The sequence below is a fragment of the Sylvia atricapilla genome, chromosome Z, assembly GCF_009819655.1.
Source record: "Sylvia atricapilla isolate bSylAtr1 chromosome Z, bSylAtr1.pri, whole genome shotgun sequence".
NCBI classification, from domain to species: Eukaryota; Metazoa; Chordata; class Aves; order Passeriformes; family Sylviidae; genus Sylvia; species Sylvia atricapilla.
This window is the reverse complement of record NC_089174.1, coordinates 72,488,389-72,513,953: the sequence shown is the minus strand read 5'-3', so window position 1 is coordinate 72,513,953 and position 25,565 is coordinate 72,488,389. Positions and strand designations below refer to the sequence as shown.

The window sequence follows — 25,565 nt, the reverse complement described above, 5'->3', positions numbered from 1 at the left end:
CAAACACAACTGCCCAGTGACAAAGTGGTGGCCATCAAAAGCTGAGGTGAGGCAGGCACTAGGTGTTATGATTTGAATACTGCACTGTCTGCCAAAACCACAGGACAGCACCAAAGTGTGCACACACAATTCAAAGTGTCTTAAGTATGAGGTTCTGGGAAAACAGGCCTTGCTAAGACTAAATTGTAACATTTAGAGATTAATTATGTTATTGAGAGAAAGTTCTTTGTGTTTTGATACTACCAGAAACCAATTATATAATACAATAAGCACAAGAAAAAGAAAAACCTTGTCTGATGTCTCTGCTGGAAAGCCATCAAAAACAGTTTTACGCGATTATGAAATTGAAACTAAGATGCTAATTCCCTCCTTTTAAATTAGATCTTCACCAAATCAAGGCTTTCCTCCTGTTCAAAATCCTTGGTGAATTTGGCCTTAGCATCCATCAGGACATTCCTCTGTCCTTTGTCCATTACAGAAATTTTCTGCTTTGTATGCAAAAACATTAGAAGAGTGTCCAGGTCTTCACCACCAGACTGCTGAAGCCGTAATGACCTCAATATGGAAAGGCAGAAGAGGATCAAAAGGACTAGTATCATATGCCAATATGGAAAGGCATATGCCGTCACTTGGGCTGGGTGTCAACCAAACACAGGCATGCTCCCAAGTACACTGGTCCTGAAAGAACAGTAATCCCTTTCCCATGAAGATTGTTTATCTCACCACGATCCTTGGCAGATCCCTGGCTTGGGTCAAGTCCCACAGTTGAAAACAATCCTTAAGCGTGTTTTAAGAACAGGACATTTTAATAGTAAAGAGGTGGCAATTCTGCAGGTCTCTGTTCCAGGTATGCTTAAAGTACCAATGCACAGTTCCCAGGCAGCCATTTCCATCTGCTGGAGATCCAATCTCAGAGAGATGCTGCAAAGCCATTTTAAACGGGCTGTGGTACAACACCAGGAACGCTACAGCCATGCCTTGTCCCACCCTGACCTTAGTCCCAATATCCCTGTGGTTCGCCCAAAATATGCCATCCAAGGAGCCTCTCCTGCAGAAAGGATGAAAGCCAGGTGCTGGTGTTCAGCAAAAGCACTCATTGAAAGTGCTCCTGGCATGGCAGGATGCACACTGGATAGTACTGGCTGGCCCTGTTCCACACCAGCACAATCCCATGGTACTATCAGGACGGTATCCCAGTGAAGTCATGGGCAACTACCATGTGAAAGCGCAAAAAAAAAAAAAAAAAAAAAAAAAAAAAAAAAAAAATTTACAATAACCTGAAATGAAATGCAAATATCTCAACTAGTTTTAAATACTTTCAATCACACCAGTTGTCAAGTCAATTTCAGCAGAGGTACAGTCTTATTAACAGACAGAAGCTATTAACAAAGACCAAAACTGTAGAGGTTCATAAGAGGGTATGCTGGGAATTATAGACAACCGAATATGCAGAATGCAAAATTCTGAGAAAATTATGAACCACTATGATCCCATGCCCATTTTGGACCCAAGACTGACAGATTATATCAAGTGGCTTGATAAACTTGTGACAAAAGATTCAGAGTGCAGCTGCCCATCTCACACGTGAGATGCATAGTGTGAATAAGGGCATAAATTAGTCTCCAAGCACAGAGGAACCCTTAAAGGGACACATCAAAATTAGAACCTAGTTCTCAGAAAAACGCTACTTAAATTTAAGTTACCCCAACTAAAATATCCTGCTAGATTTTATAGCTATAGCTTCTAATTTTACATAGTGTATTTGTACTACTTGTTAGTGCTGGAAAAAACTATGACATACATACAAAAAATTAGTCTAAAATGCAGTGAAAAGCTGAGAATAAAAACCACCCAGCAGTAAAGAAATAATAATAATTATTTATTAATTAAACATTTACTAAAAGATAGCAATTAATTCTTTTTCATCCATTCTTTTATGGACTACTGTTTTTCAGGTGCTTTGAAGCAAATCTCACCTCCCACTAGGCATTTCTACATCAGTCATAAAAGTCGTAAGTCAAGTGCAAGTCATAAAAAATGATAATTAAATCACTTTTGAAGTAAAAATACGTAAAAGGAAAACAAATATAGCTATCCCAGATAAACTGATCACTTTGCAACCATTTAAGTAATTCAGCACTATTACTTTAACTACTGAAACGTACACAAAGGCAGATAGGGAAGAGGAAAACATGACATGAATGTCACTGTTGGATGATTTATGTCAAGCATTATCCACTCTCTTATAATGACAATCAAATCAAAACCTGTAAGGAAACACTAAAGGTGAGAAGGATGTGAAAGCACAATTCCCAACCCTTTTGTAGACAGCAGCTGAGTGGGCCACAGTCTGTTTCATGGGACGAAGGTTCAAAACGATGTCTGTGCAGTGTGCGCAAATATAAAGCAACAGTAGCCCTGAGGACAGGGAGCGGAATGCCACCTCAGCCTTGTGACCAAACCTCACTTTCTGCACAGGTAAATAAATAATAGTTACTTTATAAAAATCTGATGATACAGAGAGTAGGCAAATTCTATGTCTTTATTTTGGGGTGGCCTTTAATGAACTGGACAGAAAATTACATTTATTCAATATCCACTCCTGAGATCATAATCAAAAATCAAATGCTTTACAAGTAAAAAGGCAGACAAAGGTTTTGAGACTTTAATATCACTAACTCTATCAAATAAGAAAAACAATTATCAGAAAACTGAGAAAACCAAATTAATGTCTGGGTTTTTTCGTGCTTTTTTTCTTTCTTTGTTTTTTTAAACTAAACTGATTGCAGCAATCAATAAATAAGTTTCAAAGAGCTCTTTCAGTAAAGACCAGGCCTAGCCAGCAGGTATTACATTAACAGTCATTATCAATTAGGGCTCACTGGGCACAGACATTATTTACAAAGCAAGAGTTCTGGGAATCCACTCATGTGTTAAAAGAACTTCTGTACTGATCCAGAATGATGCTAGCAAAGCTAAGTGCTGCTTCATTAAGTGCAGTACACACACTTCTTAATGGAGAGCAACTTTAATTGTCAGAGGGACTCCATCTTTACCATCTAGTGTGGGATAAACACACTCATGTTAGGAATTTCAGGAACAAGGGAAAACATTGTCCATTTTTTCCTTTTTTTTTTTTTTCCCTTAGAAAAAGATATCCTAAGTAAACAAGACAAACATTCTTCAGAGCTATTAAACTCTTTCAGCCTTTATCAGGTATAGACATAATGAAAGAAGGAAAATTGTAAAATATTTCACCTTCTGAGAGCTATCTCCTCAATTCCATACAGACAGACATTGATCACTCCAGTTTATAATGGAAAGAGCCACATACAGGAAAGAAAAGAGGACGAGTATTTCTGATGAGTCATTTTGTTATTTCTCAATAAATCCTTCTCCTCCATTCTCTAAATGCCTCTTCCAGTAAATACAAACATCAGAAACACATTTATTAAGTCATATGTACTTTTGAAAAGGCTGCTCTTTTGATATTTTTATGATTACAAAGCATGCAACTTACACAAACACAGAAATATCACTGTAGCTGCATTTGACTTGAAGACACAAAGGGAATGTATTAGCTAACGATGCTGATGGTCAGCACAGCAACAAAACAAACCTCTGTTCTGGGTAATCAAGATTTGGAGAATTTAGGTTTGGGTGCAACAGTATGAGCCACAAGTGACGAGGCGATAAACAGCAACATTCCCTGCAAGAGGAGAAAGCTCTAGAATGCTGTTAGTATTTGCAGTAAGACAAAGAAACAAATATACAAATGAATATATCAGTTTCTGTTGAGAAGAAAACATCTCAGATAGTACAAGTAAAAAGATTCTTTAAATCCTCCACTGCAATCAATTAAATGTAATTGTCTCTCCTTTTAATTAAACGCCACTTGTCACCACCCTGAAGTGACAAATTAATTGCAAAGGGCAAAATTGTTTCCCAGTTCAGTGTTCATCTGTCTCCCATTGATATATCGCATTAACTGTCATTGAGATGGTTTAACTGTTGCTTAAAGAGTAAGTATGAAGCAGGATGTCTCTTCACTTTTAAAAGCAGCTTAACAGTGAAACACGCTGAAATTCCTATACTTTGGTAAAATTTGGCTAACATCCTATTAACTGGGAGCATGCTCTCCTGAGGTAACAATTAATTACATGTATTTCAGCAGGCAAACACAACTGCTGGTTATTTTAACATGAAAAGTAATTTTTTTATGTTTTTAAACAAGTTGACTCAGTCCTACACAGTACTTTTATTACTGTTCCCTCCTTGCACTTGAAACAGTTTGTCCAATATTTCCACGATAAAACACACCTTGCTGCTCTCCCTCAACACTGCTCAGACACGAAATGAGCCCTTTTCAAAGAGATGTATGTGTTCTCATACTGCACCAGTGATTCCTACACTGGCTTATGCTTAGAAATTGCACTGCAGAACCAGGACCTAAGTAGTGTCCACCTTGAGAAAGCAAGTAATATACAGCATATATATCTGTGCATCAGTTTGCTCACAGGCTGAGAAAGAAGATGTAGAAGAAGATGGTGTTTCTACTCTCTTTGTTTTAAATAGCTGAGGAATTCATACATCAAAGACGGTGAATTGGACTGTATTAAGAAGCTGCCTGACTTGCCAAGCTTACCACAGGTATTCAACATTCAAGACGCTAGCTTAAAGTTGTGCTTGAAAATGAGCTTTCTTATTTCTTCACGGGCCTCAGCCTCTAGGATTTACATTTGTAAAATCCTGCAGGCAACACTGAAGGCTGTAAAATTTCATTAAAAGCAAGAGAAATACATATTGCGCATCTTTGAAAATTAAATGTTTTTAGGCATTTTATAGCACCATGTGTAAGATCAAACCTCCAGCAAGGCGCTAAATCGTCATGGAGGTAAACAGGGAGTAAACCAAACAGAATAAACCTTGTTACACGTATTCACATCTTTTCAGCACTCAACTCCCTCCAAACATGACAATATCAATAAATAAACAGGACTAATGAGAAGAGATGCTGTAACCCCCCATAAAGCATTCAATATTACTCACTATCACGATATTCAAGTGGACAGTGCCCTTTTTAAAAAATAACCCCTTTATTACATTCAATTGGCTTTAGCAGAAGCTCATATCCATAATCTCTCAAAAAGCCACCAGCCTCCCTGTAGTAGTTGAGCATAAATGGTAACATTGTACACAAAAACATTGTTTCCCCCTGCCTGGTTTGCAAATTTTTATTTAAATATAAATAGCATTAACTTTCTCTATGTAATTAATATCGCAGGTTAAAAGGTTCACAGGAATATACAGTACTCATTTAAGTGGCCCATGTTGATCAGTAATTGTATCTGAGCTGTCATGGTGGAAATGGAATGCAAAATAATTAATGCTGTACAGAGAAAAAACATCATTCCTCAATATGGGACAGCCCCATCTTCAAAGCCTCTGTAAACCAGTCCTTTTAACCCAGCAGTGCCTTTTTGTCCTTCTTACCCCCTAAATGCATGAAAACAACAGTTAAAAAATCAAATAAACCAGCAACTGGATTAAGATGAACAAACAGGCTGTTAAATGGGAGCTCAGCTTTTGATACATGTGCGGTCATGGTCTACACCAAATGCAAGAAGATGGGATGTCCAAGAGAAGGAGATAGGCTGGGGAACAATGGGACCATCTGTGGCCAAGGTGAGTGGATGAAGGTCAGTAGGTGACCTCTGGCAAGTCTTAACTGCTGCAGCCTCTTCCAAATACCATCCCTTCCTACTTTCCAACAGTCAGAACTCCCAGCTAAACATCAGACCCACGTGCTACCTGCCCATCTCCATCTCTAAGTATGCATCCCATCCATTCATTGTCTCTGGTAACGTGAATATTCCCATCCATGGTGCTAAAAAAATCAGTAAGATGGAAAATGTCCACTATGCATCCCACCAAGTGTTTTCACAGCAAGAGAGAACAATCACCCTCAGCATAATTTGGAAACTGTTCTCATATTAAGTTTTCCAGGAATAAGCCCTCTGACAGAATAAACAAGAAAATGTGTAAAGGTATCAGATAGAATTTTAGAGGCAAAATTGTTCTGTGTGAGAGCAACAACCTTATGTACCCAAAAATCAACAAACCAGATTCCAAGTATTTTGGAATATGAACTCAGTATTTCTTTTGTTATCAAAGTTTACAAACCAGAGTTGATGCCAAAGCGAAAGGGAACATTCTCATTTTGCAATATACCTCAGGGAGAGCGAAAGCCTTTATGAGGGCTCTCCCTGTAGCTGAAGACAAGCAGCCTGCCAGCTTAGGAGTTGTGTTTGCAAAGTTTTGTAAGCAGCAGCTGGATCCGAAGGGAAGCTGTACTGTCAAATGCTTAGCTTGGCCACTGCAGGTACCACCTTAGTCCATAAAGAAAGGAGAGCCAAGACCTCTACCAGAAACCAAACAGGACTTTTGATGTTGGCTCAGCAGGGCATCAGTGTCACATTAATATAGCATGGGACTTGTCCAAGATCCACAGCAAATCCTGTTATGCCCACACGTAACTTGGAAATAAAGATGGATGTTGTGTGTCTCACTAAAGCTTCCTCTAACATACATTTTTATGGGACAGCATGTGAAGGAGAAAGAAAACCCCAAACTAACAGAAAAGATCAAACAAAAAACTGATCACATCTAGGGATTTCTCATGATTCAATACACTTTTCTCATTGCTGTATCACAAGATTAAATGTGTCATATTGTACCACTGACCAACAGAAAGAGCTAGGCAGCAGTTTTGCAAGGAGAAGAAGGGAAAAAACCAAACCAGTGGAAATCAAAAGGGAAAAAATTGATGAGAAAATGCCATTGTCTCACAGGCACCTGGAATTCTGTAGCACATTTAATGGGAGCAGCACATGTTGGAGGGTTTCTCCTTTCCAATACTGCTGCCAAATGAAAGACCGTGCCAAAGAGGGCAATGAAGATAAAATGTTCAGAAAACCTGATCTGTGCAGAAAGCTTTAGAGAGTGACAGTTTGTTTACAGAGGATATGCAACACTGGTGAGGGAGCAAGGAAAACGGAGGTGAGCCCAAAGCGTTGCAGCCTGGAAACCACACTGCTTGTGATGAAGTAGTTCTTTTCCAGCTAGGTAATAAAGAAAAGCAAAACGACCCTGTAGCAGATCCTGTGGAGCTCACTTGAAGGTGCTGAGGGGCTCTGCTGACCCATCCATATGAGAGGTGACAGCTTCCTACACCTACTCAGGCTGCACACTCTCCAAAGGACTGAGGTGCATCCACTCAGTGCTCACCACAGCACCATTATGTCTGCCACAATCCTTGCCCAAGAGCAGTATCTTGTGTGACTAAGTAATCATTTAAACAAATTCTATATTTTTCAAGGCATTTCAATATCTTCATGAACATTGTAAAAAACAGTTACTTCTCTGTTAAAAAACCTGCCAGCAATTAGCCTGGCAGCAAAAAACAGTTTAGCAACAGACCCTTCTGGTGACATGAAAAAAATTCATTCAAGTTGATACTATATAGGAAGACTTAAATTTTTATTTCTAGTGAATTTGCATCATTTTATGCAATACAAAATATTTTTTATATTTGTATGAATGCACTTGAAATTATTTGAACTTATTCGGACTTATCTGAAATGACTTTTGTTTAGCTGGTTTTCAACTCATTAAAATAACTCTTCAGACTGAAAAAGCTTTTATTTTAAATGTGTTCATCCAGTCCAGCATTTATGAGTTATACAGTCATAGCTAATTCTGAGAGATGAAACTATTCCTCTAATTCAAGCCAAAAGCTGGAACTGGCTTGATTTCTTGAAAATTTTCATTTTTCCAGAAAAATTACTATTTATTTCATCCAGTCAGAGGCAAGCTTATCGTGAAAAGTTTATACATATCATTGCACAGGAGACTGAGTTAAAGATTCCAGGATTCCTGTGCTGTCATATTTCATCAGGCCATATTCAAAATTCCATTAAAACCTCAAATTTCAGAAAAATATTTTGCTATAGCTATTTTAGCAAGGTACAAAGAAGCAACTAATATTGGTAATCATTATATTAGGAATATGGTCTACAAAAGCAGTATTCACCATGCAGCACAAGCCACAGGTGACTGTATTTGTTTTGTTCAGCACCATAAACTATCCTGCTAATCCTGAATGCTGCCAGTTCTCCAGGGCAGGTATCTTCATATTTGTTTAGCACAGCTGACTGAATGGCAAACTATGGCTGTGCCACTGCATAAGTAATAAATTATTGTCACTCAAGGCAAGAGCCTTTCCTCCTGTTTATCACAGTAGACAGCACACTATCAGCAAAATTCAGCAGATACCACTGAAAAGCAGGCACTAAACCGAGGTGGCCTTGCACTTTTCATAGTCTGTTGAGTCTTTAGAGTAGAGAATTAACAATTCAGGTATCCAGTGAAGACACTTAATACTACATCAGGTGAGTATTCTTCAGCAACTTTAAAATACTTTGGAAGCCACTCACACAGACAAGCTACCATTAGGTCACATTTCCCGTGTGCTGGCTGGTACATAGGACTGGCAAAAAGCAGCTTTGTGCCTGGCAAAAACCAACCTTGCTGCAGGCTGCTGCCAAAGGGACTTGACTAGCCCATCCTGGTGACAAGGCAGGCTCCTGCCACAGACTCCCAATCTCCTCTGGTACCAGGCAGCTCTGGGACAAGTTGCATCAGTCCAGCAAAAACTGAGCTCCCAGCCAGGGATGCAGCTCATGCAGCCTTACACTACAGCCCCCACGGCAGAGAGCCACCCAAAATAATCAATCTGGGCTTTAATTTGTGGCCATAGCCTTTGAGTGTAATTTCACATCTGAATCTATTCTAAGCAGCCTGTGTGCATTGACACACACCCCGCAAAGCTGCACGAGTCTTAATTTCAGTGACTCTGAAGATTTACATTCTGTCTGAGAACAACAGCTATTTCAGGAGATAGGCTTCCAATACTCCAGCACATTTCTAGAGTAGTCAAGCTGTCAAGTGACTGTCAAGAAAGAACAAAATCTAAAGAAGCAAAAGAAATGCTGGCTGAGAAACTCTTTTCTTTATTGGCGCAGTTTCTATTTACCACCAGCCTCAGGTGAGTTATTGTAGTTCACCTGGTAGCCCATCTGAAGGGTCAGAACTGCAAATCTGCTTCCCTGTGCACATTTATGAATTTTTGCATATAAAATCTGATATGCAAACACAATGTTTCCTTTGGTAAAAATAAAACATGCCTAATTATTCATAATACCTGCAGGGAAAAATAATATACTTATATGCTTTGAAAATAACAATATGCTTATTAATTTCCAGTTATGAAATGCAGTAGTTTTACTCCTTCAAGACAAAATGCTTACTGATAGTAAGAGAAAAAGCAAACTACTCTTTCAGAAAGCAATAAGTTATTATGTCCACACATTTCTTTCTCCCAATAGTTTTCCACTTCCCAGAATGACAGAATGGTTTGGGCTGCAAGGAACCTTAAAGGTCATCTAGTTCCAACCCCACTGCCATAGGCAGAGACACCCTGCAGTAGACCAGGTTTCTCAAAGTCCTATCCAACCTAGTCTTGAATACCTTCAGAAATGGGGCATCTACCCCTTCTCTGAACAACGTATTTCAGTGCCTCACCACCTTCACAGTAAAGAATTTCTTTCAAATATCTAATTTAACCCCATCCTCCTTCATTTTAAAGACATTATCCCTTGCCCTATCTCTGCCTGCCCTTGTAAAAAATCCATCTCTGACTTTCTTGTAAAAGTCTTTCTATTTTTTCTTTTTTTCCTTCTACTTCCTCTTCTTTTTTTTTTTTTTTCTTTTTTCTTTTTTTTTTTTTTTTTTAATTTTCCAAGCCTAGGTTAAAAAAAAAAAAATCCATTTTCCTGTCTACAAAACACCCAGGAACATGCCAGAAAGTAATTAGGAATGACAAGCATATAATGACATACAAGCTGCAAGTATTCAGTTTTTAGTGTGGAAAATAAAACACTTAACGGATATGGAATGCTTTTGCTCCAGCTCTTTTATGCATAGCCGGCATGACTGATCTGAAAAATAAGAGAACATGTGCCAGTCTACTTTTCAGGCAACAGAGAAATTTAAACAGAGAAAAGAAAAAATCCGACTAACCACACCAGGTGACTGAATTAACTTTGCAGAGCAATGAGTGTATCTGAGGGCCTACAGGAAGTCTCCACAAAGAGACTGGTTTGTACATGAAGCCTGCCAGATTCCTATTTTTGCTATAGAGCAAGTTTTCAGCCATTCTGAGACTGGTGAAGAAGTGCTTGTTTCTTGCAGATAAGTCATCATGTTGCAGAGATAAGAGTTACAAACTAAGATTATTTTAGAGGATACTTACCAATGGTGTTTTAGTTTTTCTAGATTTATGAAAATAACTTTTAAATAAGTTTGACAGCCCAACATGAATTTTTCTGAAACTAAGCTGAATTTTAAGCAAATGCTGAGATCTGGTACAGTATGGAAAACTTAATACAAGCAGATTTGCTACTGAGCAAATTGGACTGCCACCTTAACTAGAAACTTCCCCTTAAATCTCAACAGAAGTAGAGCTCCTCAAGGTCAGCTTGCTGATGAAGAATGAAGGAAAGTTTTATGATGGAAAAAAAAAACTGATTTTTTTATTGTGCAACTTGGCAGCAATTAGTTATCAAAGATGTATCTGTCCCAAATAACGTTGGCACCGTATTTCAACTACTTAGCAAAATAGCTGTGCAGCATATTATTATCCTGTGCCTCATAGGACAGGCTTGCTGCCAACTGGGTCATACAATAATCAACAAACCAGAGTCCAGAAAGGATGCTAGATCCCTTCCAGCAGCACCTACTGTTGAAGTGATCAAATATACTTAATAAGTATAGTGCTGGATTGTCACTTTGTTAACTGATTGTTCAAAGGGGGTCTGATCAGCAGATAACTTCATAATCAGCCGTGAATCTTAAATTCATGTAAACTAGGTCATGCTACTGCCAAAAGCTGGAAGAAGAGGTATAGTCTGTAGGCTCCCTGGACTCTTGAGTTGTATACGCTATCCATGAAACACAACCAACACCTGGCTTATTACTAATCCCAAGACTGCATAAAAACTAAGAGTACAATACATTCAAAACAACACCAAAACACACAAGTATTCTCCTCTTAGAAGAGGAAGAAAAAAAGTATGAGGTTCTGTATGGTTTAGAAAGCAGTGCCATGAGCAGAGGCTTTGAAGGCTCACATCTGGCTGAGGTCTTTCTGAACTCACTGCAGAGCCTCCCATGCAGTCGTGGATTGGGTTTTGGCTCCATTCCTAGCCACAAGCTCCATATCGCTTCCAGGAGCTACTGCTTGGGAAATACAGCCCAAATCTTTCACTCTGATCCCACAGTCTGAGCTACAATACCTTTTTCACAGCTACACTGAAATCCCAAATAGAAGATGCTGCATGCATTCCCACAGCTAACAGGATAAAGGTGGGAAAAACTTCCTTCATAACTTCTACCTGCTTGTCTGTCATTGAAATTGTAGAATAGTCCACAGAGTACTAATAATTCCATAATACAACTGGATTAATAATTGGCTTTGAGCAATTTCAGAAAGCTAATTCCCACTACAGTTGTTGCTGCCCTCTTTCATTCAGCACGAGCATCTGGCAACAAGTGATTCCACTGAATAATCTTGGCAAAACTTGGAGACATTGTTATGAATTTCCTTCATAACTTCTCAATGCCCAACCGTATTAACAGCTGAAGAGAAACTACTCTTGTGGGTATTCTAGACCCCGTGATAAATATTTTTAGTGGTACGTGTGCCTCTTTTTTACCATTTCAACATATGCTGAAATTCACAACAATTTAATAACCATGCTCTACACAGTGATTTGCTGGTAATCCAGGGAAGAGCAGCCAGTACTTAAACACCCATGATTACATCTTTTGAGCCAAGCAATATCAAGTAGTACTAACACTACATAAAATACACCTAAAAGTATGTACAGATATTTCCCTAAGGCCCTATATAATTTCTCAGAAAGGAGTTACAATGACAGTTTTGAAAGCATCATTCCTCACTCAACCCACACACCATGAGTCTGCAAAGAAAAAGTCAAAGGAATATGAGCATTTGTTTTTACTTCTTCAAATGGCAAAACAATATAATGAGTGGCATTAGTTCTTTCCTGTAGTATCTGAAGTGCTCTGCCAAGACAAAGACAAAGAAATGAATGGTAGGAGCAGTAGGGATCAGAAGTCAATGCAAAAAACCAGAGCTGCTGATAAGCAACTATTTATAATGCAGAACACACAAAAGATCACTGTTGTTGAGGCAGAAGTATTTACCCTCCATCCTTGATCTACATTGCTAGAATTATTTGATGTCTCAGTCCCTTCATGCATCCCAGAAAACTTACATAAGGTAAAGTATCAATACTAGCCAATTAAATGTCCTTTTGGTTTTTCTTCTTGTCACTTTTCTTATGCCCAAATTCCTCCACTACTGTTTGTGTGACTATAGCACCCATAAATGACTACCAGTCACTCATGTACAAACTGTACCAATGCAACAAAACATAGATTGACATTCATCTTTCCTGAAAAAAAGCCTCATTTCTGCCCAGTGCCTTAATGAATACAGTTGTTTGTTCAGCTTTCCTGCTCTTCTCTATTAGCAGGTTTCCACCTCCATTGGGGCCACACTTCTACTGGCTTCTGCAGCTCTGCCCGCCTCATAGCGATGGACACACAACACATGGGCTAGATCATCATCTGCCTCTCTAGTTTTGGAGGACACCAGTTGCTAAGTTCATCTACATTAGTCCAAACTCAGAGAGACTTCAACTTCTGCTCAGCAGAAGGAAAGGGAGAGGGGCTGGTGAGGAACAGGGGGTGACAGCTGCATTCACAGGCTGCTGGATGATCAGCTGAAGCCACAGCTGCCATCTCTGGCTGAGCATATATAGCACTTTCCCCAAGCTGGTTTCAGCCTGTGTTGTCTGAAAGGATCCACAAGGCACAGCCTGTAAACAAGCACACTTCTTCTGATCAGGTATTTTAGTAACATTTTGTAACAGGACTTATCTATATTCTTAGCATAGGGCATTCTTAGCATCAGAGCATCTGGAAAATACCACTCTACTGGGATATGAAGCAACAATGAAAAGTCCTGAGAAGAGAGAGCAGTATGACCTGCAGACCCCAAAGCAACAGCTGAGGATGCTGCCCTGTAGTACTGCTCAATCTTAATGGGAATGAATGTACTTCTCTAATTTTCAAGATATTTGGTCAGAGCACATGTCTGAGATGCAGGAAATGGAAAAGATAATTCTTCTTTTGCCCAGAAAGCCACAGCTCTGCTTCTTATAAATGGGATTGTATATATGAACAGTTGACACAAACAGTCGGAGCCTCTTGTAAGATGAGATTCCGTGGAAGGAACCTTTTAGAAGCTCAAAAACTCCAGACAAAAGAGGAACTAGTGAGAGAGAGCTCTTTTGTTTCAGCCCTAACAACAATTCGTAGCAGTTCTTTTTATTGACAGCTTGCATTTTGTTTTCATAGTCCAGCATTAGTAAATATAAAACCAATAAAAATATATCTTTTTCCGGTTAATATAAAATATATTTAATATATTTTATATTTTAAAATATATTAAGCTCAGGTATAAAATGAGTAGGTGAATGGCATCAGATACCGTCTTTCTGTTCCCTCTATTTTTACATGCTGTTGCACTGACAGGCTGCTAAAAAATACTGCAACCAGTATGCCATTTGGAAAGCATAGCAATGCAAGCCACTGACAAAATCAGTCCCATACTACCAAAAATATTTCTACTCCTAGCGCAGCTCTATCCACGAAACACTATAATCTTTACAATAATAATAACTTTAAAAAAATTTAAATCAGTATGAAAATATAATTCTGGGTGCAATTCAAATTACATTAGAATTTTAAAATAATTTTGAGGAAGCTGGGGTTTTTACTGTGTTTTAGTCCAGCCATCTCAAACATCCTTAAACAAATCATTACTGTTGGTGTTAAACATGTTCTTTTGATTACTGGCCACCTAATGTTCACTTATGTGTTCACAGAAATGTCCACTTAAGACAGTGGAACCAAATGCTTCAGAGCCTATAACTTCAGTCTTTCCATCACTAGTTCCCCAGGCTTTCATGTCCTGGTCTTCCTACTTACACATACTCCATTTTGTTTCACAATTTATCCAGAATCTATATGCAGTTCCTGGCTCTTGATCCTTCAACGTCTTCTCCTTTTCTGCATGATTTAGTAAACTGAAACACTGAACACTTTCTAACACTGTGAAAAATGTCTTATCTCTTCAAATTGAAGATCTCCTGTGTTAACTTGGCTCCCTGTTTCCTTGGATTTTGAAACAATAAGCCAAAATTGTTTTTAAAATTATTTTAAAAAATCTGCACTCCAACTTCAGCAAAGAAAACAGGAGCATGACTAGAGAAGGTTCTGCATGAAGATTCCCATTATATCATTCAATGTCAATGTGAACAACTAGTCAGATGGAGTGTCTCTTCCTAAATTCTATGTTCTTTCCTTTCGGTGGATGGATTTTTTATTCACACTAGCTCCACAAAGCTCTCTTCGGTTCTTATGATGAGAGCTCTTCACCTCCACCTGCAGTAGTAGAACCGGAGAGGAAAAGGGACCTGAAATTATTTTCACGATACACTTGACTGACTACCTTAATAAAAGATTATCTTTCTATATTTGAAAAAAAAAAAAAAAAAAGGCAATAGAATGGGCCACAACAAACACAGGGGTACAAAAGTGAACAATGTTACTTTTCCGCACTTAAAGCATGGCATTAAGTGCACTCATCTACACCACAAGCTGGATCAAAGATACAAGGGCCAATATATATTGCTTAATTCCCCTGTATGCTGGACACGGGTCGTATACCATTATCCACCATAAGCCTGAAAAATCATAGAATCATAGAAATATTAAGGGTTGGAATGCACTGTAATGATCATCTAGCCCAAATCTCTTCTGTCAAGCACAGGGACACCTCCCACTAGACCAGGCTGTTCAAGGCTTTATCCAGCCTTGCCATAAACACTGCCAGGGCTGGGGAATCCACAGCTTCCCTGGGCAACCTGTTACACCACACTCATAGTAAAGAATTTATTCCTTATATCTAACCTAAATTTCCCCTCTTTCAGTTTGTTCCCAATACTCCTTCTCATGCCTCTACAAGTCCTGACAAAGAGGCCCTCTCCAGCTTCCCTGTAGGCTCATTCAGATTCTGGCAGGTTGCCATGAGGTCTCCACACAACCTTCTCTTCTCCAGGCTGAACAACCCCAACAAGCTCAGCCTGTCTTTTTAGGGAAGGTGCTCCAGTCCTCTTATCAGCTTTGTGGCCTCTTCTGGCCTTGCCCAAGCAGTTCCATGTCCCTCTTAACTTGGAAGCACCCGGTCTGGACACAGTGCTCCTGGTGGGGTTTCAAAGGAGCAGAATAGAAGACAGAATCCTCTCCCTTGACCCTCTGGCCATGCTCCTTTGGATGCAGCCCAGGATTCCCATGGTTTTCTGGGCTGTGAGCACTCACTGCTGGCTCATGCTGAGTTCATCAGCCATCACCCCCAAGTCCTTCCCCACAGGGCTGCTCTCAGTCACTTCTCTGCCCAGCCTGTGGATGTGTCTGGGATTGCCCCAATGCAGGTGTAGGACCTTGTACTTGGCCTTGCTGAACTCCCTGAGGTTTGCATGGTCCCACCTCTCAAGCCTGTCCAGGTCCCTGTGGATACCATCCCTTCCCTCCCCTGTGTCGAGTGCCCCACACAGCTCAGTGTCAGCAGCAAACCTGGTGAGGGTGCCCTTGATCCCATGTCACTGACAGAGGTGTGGAACAGTACGGGACTGAACCCTGAGGGACACCACTGCTCTCCACATGGACAGTGAGCTGTTGACCACAACTCTGAGCTGGCCATCCCGCCAGCTCTATCCACCAAGTGGCCAATCCATTAATCTGCATCTCTCCAATTTACAGACAAGGATAGCCTGCAGGACAGTGCCAAAATGCATTAGCCCACATAAGCAATATCAGTTGCTCTCCCGTTGTCCACCAGACCTGTAGCTCCATCACAGAAGGTCACCAAATTTGTCAGGCAAGACTACACCTTCATATAAAGCCATGCTAGCTTTACAATGACGTATAAAGCACATACTCTTGCTCCTCTTGCTTCAGTGCAAGTTAGGCAGGCCCCTCACACCACTCAAAGAGGTGAATGCCATGCTTCCTTAATGGAAGCACCTTCCAGAGGTGCTTCCACAGCACCTCTGTGGTCAGCTAGACCCCTGAGAACCATCAAACAGAACCCATTGTAGTTAACCCACTTGTGTGTGCCTTGTGGTGGACGAAATTATATGCTGCTAAAAAAATTTGGACCTAGTACAACCAAAGAATATTTTTTTTCAAAGCTACCCATTATTTCAAGGAAATTAGCTGTTCAAACAAAATACTTACCTAAGAACCAACGATAATGAGGCACAGGCTTCTTAACAACAGTGACTTCTTCTTCTGAAATGTTTTCTCAACTGATATGGCAATCCTAATTAAAGCACCTCAGAGCTGGAAGATACCAGAGTTCATCACACAGTTCCACAAAAATAGCCTTTCTCACAGGGAAGTGGAGGGCTGTTTCTCCCCCTCTCAGGCTGCAGTCCCTTGGTGCTGTACACACTGTCCTGCAGCAGCAGAACTGGCTGGTGCACAGCGGCCAGCAGTGACCGTATCATGTAACAAGCACCTCTCCTGTGCAGTGTTTGTTAGCAACACCCAGCACGAGCAGACCCAGAGGCTCACTGCCACTCTCCAAAGGTCAGAAATCACAGCTGAAAAGTGTAAAGCACTGTCTCACACACGCTTTCTGATCCTACCGCAAAAACATTGCAGCTGTAAGATAAGCTCATTCACACATGCTGGACCAGCAGGTTGGCACTATTTGGAACAAGCACCAGCCTGTAATGTTTCAGCTGCATGTGTTGCAGTTATATGTGTGCCCCAGCCAAAACCTGCAAACAGATTCTAGACAAAGAGCAGAATTTCCCACTGCACCCTGCAAACCATTCCTTCAGGTGGCTCAACTCACCTATTCTATGCCCGAAACCAGCCAGGACTCAACATACAAGACCAAAGCCCCAGCATCGGCACAGCTCACCAGGCTTGATCTATGTGTTGTATCAAAGAGCTGGCCTGGCAGAGTCCTGACCATGTTATATTTTACTCTGTTTACTTAACATCTGACTTAGTCCTTAGAGCTACTCTGTCTGACTGCGAACTGTCACACTCATTATGAAAGCTATGGTTTTCTTAGTGGTTTATTTTAAAGTAAAAGTTCCACAGTACTCCTGGTACACTTTAACAGGCTTGAATTGAAACCCAAAGATACAGCAGCTTTTAATTACTCTTCTCTCAGTCCTCATATCAGATCTTCCTTAATCTTGGCAGAACAGGTAAAGTTTGGTCCCAAAGTAACCACAACCAGTCTTCTTCAATACATGCAAAACAAGGGACAAGAGGCACCATCTCGAAGGAATCCTGCCTTGTTTTCACTCACTTTTTATAGCATCACATAAAGCCACTAGCAATGCCACAAACTATCAAAACACCAAACAGTTCAAGCTCTTCTGGATGGAAACAGTAAACAAGGCATTGCTCAGAACAATTATAAAGCAGGCTCATAACACGGCTCTTGAGCAAACACAGTTTAATAAGCATTCCATAACAAATTCAAGCAGTATTTTCAGTCATGCAATGACAGAGAGCCAACTCATTCTCTAGATAGCACTAACATAACACACCTATGAAAAACGCAGGCAAAAAAAAGAAACATGAAATATAGCAGAAATCAGACTGCTTGCTGCAGCTGGGAAACAGGCACATAAGACAGAAACTGACTTCATGCTCATTTAACTGAGATAGCGGGAATAAAATGTGACTGTGCTTTCAGTCTGTTTCTTCTGTCCTACAGGTTGTATTCCATGGTCAGACAATCCCCAAACTCCAACAGGCACAAAGGGAGATGTTTGGCTATACCAATGAGGTTGAATATATAGACTGTTTATGGATTAAACCCCAAAACTTCTGCATATTGGTCAGGCACAAAGATATCCACAGATTTAACACAAGTACAGTTTCTACCAACCACCAATGCATCCTAGAGATTTACTGCAATATGGAGTTTCACTGATCCCGTTTTCTCTTGAAGCAGTAAAAACTCAAATTCTGTTTAAATACTTGAATGCTGTAACATTCTACTTGTTATTAATAATCTCTTTCCAACTTCCCCTCAGAGATGTTGTCTGTTAACTACTGACTTTTATTTTGTATAAAATTACTGTTGTGCATCCAACAGAGTATTTCATGTTTGGACTGACCACTTATAAACAAAGTTTGAAGACCATAAAGGATTTGTGACAGTATTTAAACAGCTTTCGAAGTTCTAAATATTAATTATCTCCAACTCTGTTAATGTCCTATTTAAATGCACACAAAGTCCTATTTTAATGGCCACAAAGCCAGCAAAGCATCATTGCACATTGCATTGCACATTCTGAGTTCAGTTTCTCACATTATGAACCCATCCTCAGTAGTAACTCCATGGCTGATGCAGAGGCCGAACACGTCTAGCACTGTAACCCACTAATGCTCTGAGTCTCACTGAATGCTACAGAAAAGGAGAAACGGGCAAGCATAAATCATTCCACACCAATAGAATGGGTGCTGTGTTTATTCTCTTAATGCTGAGAGGTTAAAAATTTCTGCTACGTTTACCAGAGTTTCATGTCCTCTTACCAGCAGTCACCATGCAGAGTTTTTTGTCTCCACCACATCTCCAGAGTTCTCCATGCAGCCCTGTATCACCTTCCTCCACAGGACCATGATCCCATGCAGCGGATCGCTTCCACAAAACCTAACTGCTAGCATGGGCACAGCAGGACAAAAGACTCTGCTGCAGACTGTGTCACTACAAACAGGAGTACTTTTGTAACTCTAATTTATAAAGCTGAACATGATTTAGTAGGTATCGGTGTTGGCATTGCAGTCTGGATCTCTTGGCAAGTCAAAAGACAAATGTAAACGGTTTAAATTAGCATGGTAAGTACGAATAGCATGGCAGATGGAGTTTTAAAATTCAGAAATGCTTGATTATTCCTGTAGCTACTGAGTACATGGTAACAAAGTGGGCAATATTACATCTGAAAAGTTACTCTGACCCAAGTGTCTGTGCACATACATCCACCACCAATTGTGTTTTCCAGCAGTTATTCCTTCAATAAGAGTAATTTTAACAGTCTTTTGCATCCTCACAACGCGTGAAATGCCCAGCAAATAGCAAGGTACATTATGTTGTTCAAGTAAGTCATTAAGTTCCACCCTATTGCAAGCCACCCTGCTACTGTGAAGCATTTTTGAAGTTTATACTAACTTATTAACAGTGAAGAAAATAAATTATTTTAGTGATTAAGGTATTTTCAATAGAATACATGCTTTCTAGAGGTCAATAAAATATGTACTTAAATGTATTTTCAATTCACAATCTGCAGTACATGTGATATGGACAACATTCAATTCTGTCAGAAAACAGCCTTTACAATTTTCTGGGAAAAATTGTTTCTCAGACATTGAAAACCAGCTCTTTGATAAGAGGATGCCTGTTCCATCTCTCATGAACTAAAATGATGTGTAAACAAACACTCACCTCATACAAAGATTTAAACTAAGATTCATATACGGTAAAGGAAGATTTCCCTTGTGATAAACAATTCGAGCACAAAGTGTTCCTTCAAGTCCTGACATAAATCTGTTCCTGCCAAGCTAGTATCTCATTGCATCAGCCTTTCGCCTTCGCCACACCGAAGTAGCAGCCCTACTACCTCTCTCCCTGTTTTCCTCATACTGCCCTCTCCCCAGAATTACTACCTCAGCTCCACTGGGCCAAAGAATTGTCTTTCCATCAGACAAATAATTGGTAACAAAATAAGAACCCTTTATTTAAAAGAAACCTGACCCTCTAGCTAACCTATCATTGAAGGACTCCCATGGGGACTGAGTAGACTCCTTACTACACTTCTCACCTCACAGCTGGTGGGGCAAGAAAGGCAAGGCTGCCTTTTCTTACCCCACCAGCTTTATCCCCCCTTCTTGTTATTGATATAACTTTTATTCACTTGCAATGCTGTCAAATAGTTTTGACACATGCCTGAAGACTGCCAGATCTTCAACTGACCTGAATGCAAGCAAGTGCTGCTGTGTCTGATAAAGCACTTATTTTTTTAATAAGAGAAAAAAAAATCAAAGTATCTCTGCCTACACCGCTTTCTTAAGAACAAATATTTGCAGCTTCTATTTTATTTGTGGAAATCTGGCATTTCAAATGATGTTATGATGTTATATTTATTCAGTTCAATGCTCCTTTCAATAGCACAAGATAAAACACAATTTCTGCAGCAAAAGTTTAACTTAACAGGAGCAAGGCCTAGGTCCAGTTAATATAAGTGCTTAGACATGTACATACAGTCAGGTAAAAGAGACCCTGTAAGTGGAAGTTACGCTCTAAAAGGACCACTATATACTCATACTTCCTCAGTCTCCAGTTCATGAAAAGGAATAGTACCAATCTGTAAATGGGAGATTTGCCTACAGAGGTTTTGATAATTTCTTACTGGAGGAGGGCACAAGAGGTCATATACAGTATTACACGCTACTTCAGTTGGTAAAGATGTTTAGAACTGAACTCTATAGATTTCCCCAGCACAACTAGCGTGGCACAGAGACCCATGTACTCTCTGGGAGCAGTGCTGTGGGCTGCCTCTACAGAGCCCTTGATTTTTTACACTTGAACAGTGCTACACTGTGCTGTGCAAATACATCAAGACTAGGAGAGGAAACAGCCCATGGTAATAAAAACAATGATTTACCACACTCAGAGATTTTCAAAGTATTTGGTGGGTGTCTGTAACTTCTCTCTACATTAGTGCAAGTTTCAGCAGTTATATAGTTGATGAAAATACCAGTACCATTTACTGGCAATGTTAGAAATTACTCCTCAGAAGGATTGCAAGCTGTCTTGTTTGTCAATCCTCTATAACTATTAGAACATGTTAACGTCATGAATTAACACGGCAAGTAGCAATTCTAGTAATGCGAGACTGAGATGTGGTGGAGATGAAAGACACCACATTCCTATTCAAACAGTTCAAGCTGCCTGGATAACTTTCAGTAATACTTACATTTATCACCCAGAGCCACAAGACATCTCAACTGCAATGTATTTAATCTCAATATTTTAAGTAGCAACTTTTAAATAAACGCCAGCATTTAAATTCATCTTACCAAATCTCCTTAAATTGATTCTATGCCAAACTACATTTCCATTGCTGATGTGAGCAACCCAGTCTATGCTATAGTTAAGAGTCTTTCAGATTTAAGCTAAAAAGACCTTGACAAATAATTTCAATTTTTCATATCAGTAAATATTTGCTTAAAGCATTAATAAGATTGGATCCAACTCAAGCAGTGGGCTAGTTTTTTAATTGCTTTGTTCCTACTTCTGACTTAATCATGACTAGAAAGATGACCAGATGTAGGTCTTCTGCAGTTGCTACACAAAGAGAAAAGTTAAGCTGTGATTGAACATCATAAAGTTAATAATACACTAAACTCTAAACAAAATATACTGTACTGAAAAGATGAGTTACGAATTCACATCGATTCACTTGATCTCTAGAATTAGTTCCATGAGTTTGCAACAAGTTTAACCAAAGACATTAATATAAAAAACCATTAGTTACTCCTCTGCTAAACAACCCCTCTGTTTGCACACTTCTGCTCAGAATGTCAGCAATATTTGGTTTTCAAAACATTCTCTATTTTTTAATCCTATGCAATACTTACAGCATGACACACAATAAGAAACAAAATTATGGACAAACAGCATTTTTAAAAAAAGCAGCAGAATTGCAGGGATTGTATAAACTGTTGTATAAACTGCAGTAAAGCATAAAAAAGAAAAATTCTGATTAGGTCTATTACAACGGGAAAGATTGCGACGCTGGCAGCTGATCAACCATTCCTAGCTCTGCTTTTTAGATCCAAGTCCACACAGAAAAGAGGGTTTCTCTGAAGAAAACTGTTTCTCCAGATTTCCGAGGCTAGGTTTCTCTTCAGCGGCACCCCCTCCATCACCCACAGCAGGGAACGTGACAGGAATTCTCGCCCCCCGCCCGCCGTCCCAGCCCCGGCCAGAGCTGACGCCGCGGTCCCGGCCCGGCTCCGGCGCCGCGCTGCCCACAGCAGCGGGACACGGGCGGCTCCGCTCCCGGAGCGGCTCCGACACCGGCCGGGACCGGGGGCAAACTCACAGAGCCCCCGCCAACCCCGGGCGAGGGGCGGTAAAGCCGGACAGGAGCGGGACCCCAGCCCGTCGGCCCGGGGGCGGGGAAGCCGCTACGCGGCCGCGCCAGGCGGGAGGCGGTGAGGGGCGCGGAGCCGCCGCCCGATACTCACCGACTCGCTCTGAAACTTCCCCCAAGTTTCGGCGGCGCTGCGGGCGGCAGCGGGAGTGCCCCCCCTATGGAGGGCGCCGGCACCATGGGAGCGCCTCAGCGAGCGGCCGCCGCGGCCGGCCCCAACTTCTGGGGCGGCAGCGACAAGCAAAAAACGCGAAGGAGAGCGGCGGGGCGGCGGGCTGAGCCCGCACTCCTCCCGCGGGGCGGGGCGGGGCAGGCGGCGAGCGGAGCGGAGTCGAGTCGAGGGAGGTCAGCACGGGGCAGGGGGCGGTGGGCAGCGCTCCTCGACAGCCCTCCGCACGCACCGTACCCCGACGGCGGCAGCAGCGGCGTTGGCACTCGGTTCGCTTGCCGCAGCCCGCTCCGCGCCTCTCCTGCCCTGCCGGGGAGCGGGGCACTCAGCGGCCATCGCCCCGTGCTCCCCTCCTCCTTCACCCCTTCACTGCCGGCCCGGCCGCCGCGGGGAGGGTTTCAGAGCGCCCAGGGGGAGTGTGTCTGGCGGGGTGGGGCGGCTCGGGGATCGCCGCCGCCCGGCCCGAGCCCCGGCCGGTGCCGGCACTTTGGCTGCGCCGCGGGGCTCCGTCTAGAGGGGGACGGCGGCTACTGCAGCGCACGTCCCGGCCGGACGGGCGGGAGCGCGGCCCCGGCGCCAGCTCCGCGCCGTGCCCGCAATCCCAGCCGCGATGGCTATCGGGGCCGAGAGCCGGGGTCCTGGCCCGGCCTGGGGCAGGGGCTCAGCAGGGCTAGCAATCGCGTTCGTGTTAGGAAGGCGGCGAACACGATTTTAGGGTGAAGGGAGTGTCAGCGTGGCACGGGCGCGGCTGCCAGGTGGAAGGGAAGTGGTCTTGGACCGGCTGAAAGGATGAAGACACCTTCCGCGACCAGGTGTGTGGCAGTGTACGCACAGGGCTAAGTAGTGTGACTGCAGAAGGGAGCTACAGCAAAACGGAGAGCGTCTGCTAGGGGTTCTCTTAAAACAATAAAAGATTTCTGAAAAACAGTTTAGGAAAGAAAACATTAAAAAGGAGCGTAGTGTCATCAGTTTATTTAGGTATCATTTGCATTGATAAAGTGCCAGAAGTAGACCCACTTGTGCAAAGGTGACCTCAGCAGTGACGCTTACATCTTTAAGGCCCTTGCAGACCCTCTGTCATGTGTGTGTCCCTCACCATCAAAATGGCTCAGCATTTGGTTTCTTCATAAAACAATGGTGGGATAAGAGCACCACAGATCAGGGTTGTAAAAGTTTCACAATAATTCAGTAAGTTACAAAGCCCCCTTTGAATTAACTGGGAATAGAAGAGAATTATATATCACCCAAGATTTCTGCTGTTTGGTGTACAGGAATAGCAGTGCCGACATATGGAAGTTGTTTGACTCAAATGGCTGGGAACAGTGCAGTTCCTGGCACCTCTGTCTGCTTGGGTCAGTGTTGCCCTTCCCTCAGCTCAGACAGGGAGCTGCTTGCCTTAGGAAGCTGGTGTTCCTCAAAGACTGACCTGCAGCTGCAAGTGATCTGTCTTCAACTGTGCTGTTGATCCAGGCTTGCTCTGCCCAGAACTAACAGGGTGATTGATTCCAGGGGCTGAATGTGTGTACCAGTAGTGAGATGGACTGTAAGATGTGGCTTCATCAATTTCCAACTGATTTAAGGGAATTAAAATCTAAATCAAAATGTTGATAAGTACATGACAAAAGAATCACTGAGGTTTTAAACTAAAGGCACACAGATTATTTTTCCTTTTTGTTACCCCAGAACAATCTCTTGCCTTTTCCTCATTCCAAATCACAGAAACAGATTTTTTTTTTCCCAACAGTATCAAGGAATACCATAGTCTTTGCATTAATATATGTGTGAAGAGTATTAAGTTCCATTTCTTACCACTGCTCAGGGAATTCATACCCACATCTCCTGGGAGATGCCTGTGCTGCCAAACTAGTGGTTGTTAGTGAGGGCTTTTATTCTTACCTCTTGTGCTGAAGCTATGGCAAAGCATTATTAATAACTCATTGTGTTGGAAATTGCAACCACAGATCTGATCCTGGCCCTTAGTTTTAGATAGTTTTGTGGTTGAAGCACTGTGATGTAAGGGGAGATTCCAGGTCTAGAGATGTTTATGGGGTTTGTTTAATACAGTATTCCTATAACATAATAACATCTGAGAGTATGACAAACTGGTTTGCATTAACCAAGTGGCAGTGAGAGCTGAACATGTAAAATACAACGTGGATAAACCAGAGAAAATAATTCATTGCTCACTCATTATATGTATAAATAAACTTGGATAACAATAAATCCATAGATTTATTGTATATTCTAGGTTTACAGCCACCTGAACTTTCTCTATACTAGATAAAGTTTTTTATTTCTTCACAATAGGTGGTTTACTTTCATGGGAACTAATGTCAAACACAGTACACTGCCAACAAGACCAGATTTAGGCAAAAGCAGCCAAAGTAATTTTCAATCAGAAAGTTTGTGTGTGTTTGGGGGTGCTGGAAAGACAAGGCAGGTAAGAGTGGAGTTTCCACATTATCTTGCTGGCCTTGAATCTGTGGAAGCACAAAGCTGAGTATCACTTGTGTGTAGGATAAACACTTAAAATTTTCTCAATTGTTCCAATACAAATAAATAGCATAATAAATGGTCAATGGTCTTTTGGCTTGTCTCTTACTAAAATAATTTTTTAAATCTGTCTTTTAATACTTATCATTCTCAGTTTCCTTGGAGGATTTCAAGGGATATTAAACTGTTTACTAGTTTTAGTACTGAAAGACTGTAGTAGTAGTTAAATTGCCCAGAGAAATTAACAGTAAATACCAAAGATTGGGATCTTATGAAGCATGAATCTTAGCTCAGCAACAATATAGAGATTGGTTGTATTTTCTTATACATCTGTTAGGAAACATCTGCTTTAAAAAACTATGTATGATTTCATCCATGTTCTTCACTTTTTGGTTTATGTTGTATTATGCTCTTCCAAATTCTGTCCAATCTCCTTTAAAAGC

The 25,565-nt window shown here is 41.2% G+C and overlaps 1 protein-coding gene across 1 annotated transcript in view; it reads right to left on the bottom strand.

The window, feature by feature from the left end:
• The window catches only part of GHR (growth hormone receptor), a 114,861-nt gene extending 92,122 nt beyond the window's left edge, over positions 1-22,739 (bottom strand). Inside the window, exon 1 of the mRNA XM_066339786.1 lies at positions 22,555-22,739. The gene's annotated coding sequence lies outside the window, so the exon portion shown is untranslated. The remainder of the gene's footprint in view (positions 1-22,554) is intronic.
• Between the last annotated feature and the right edge of the window lie 2,826 nt (positions 22,740-25,565).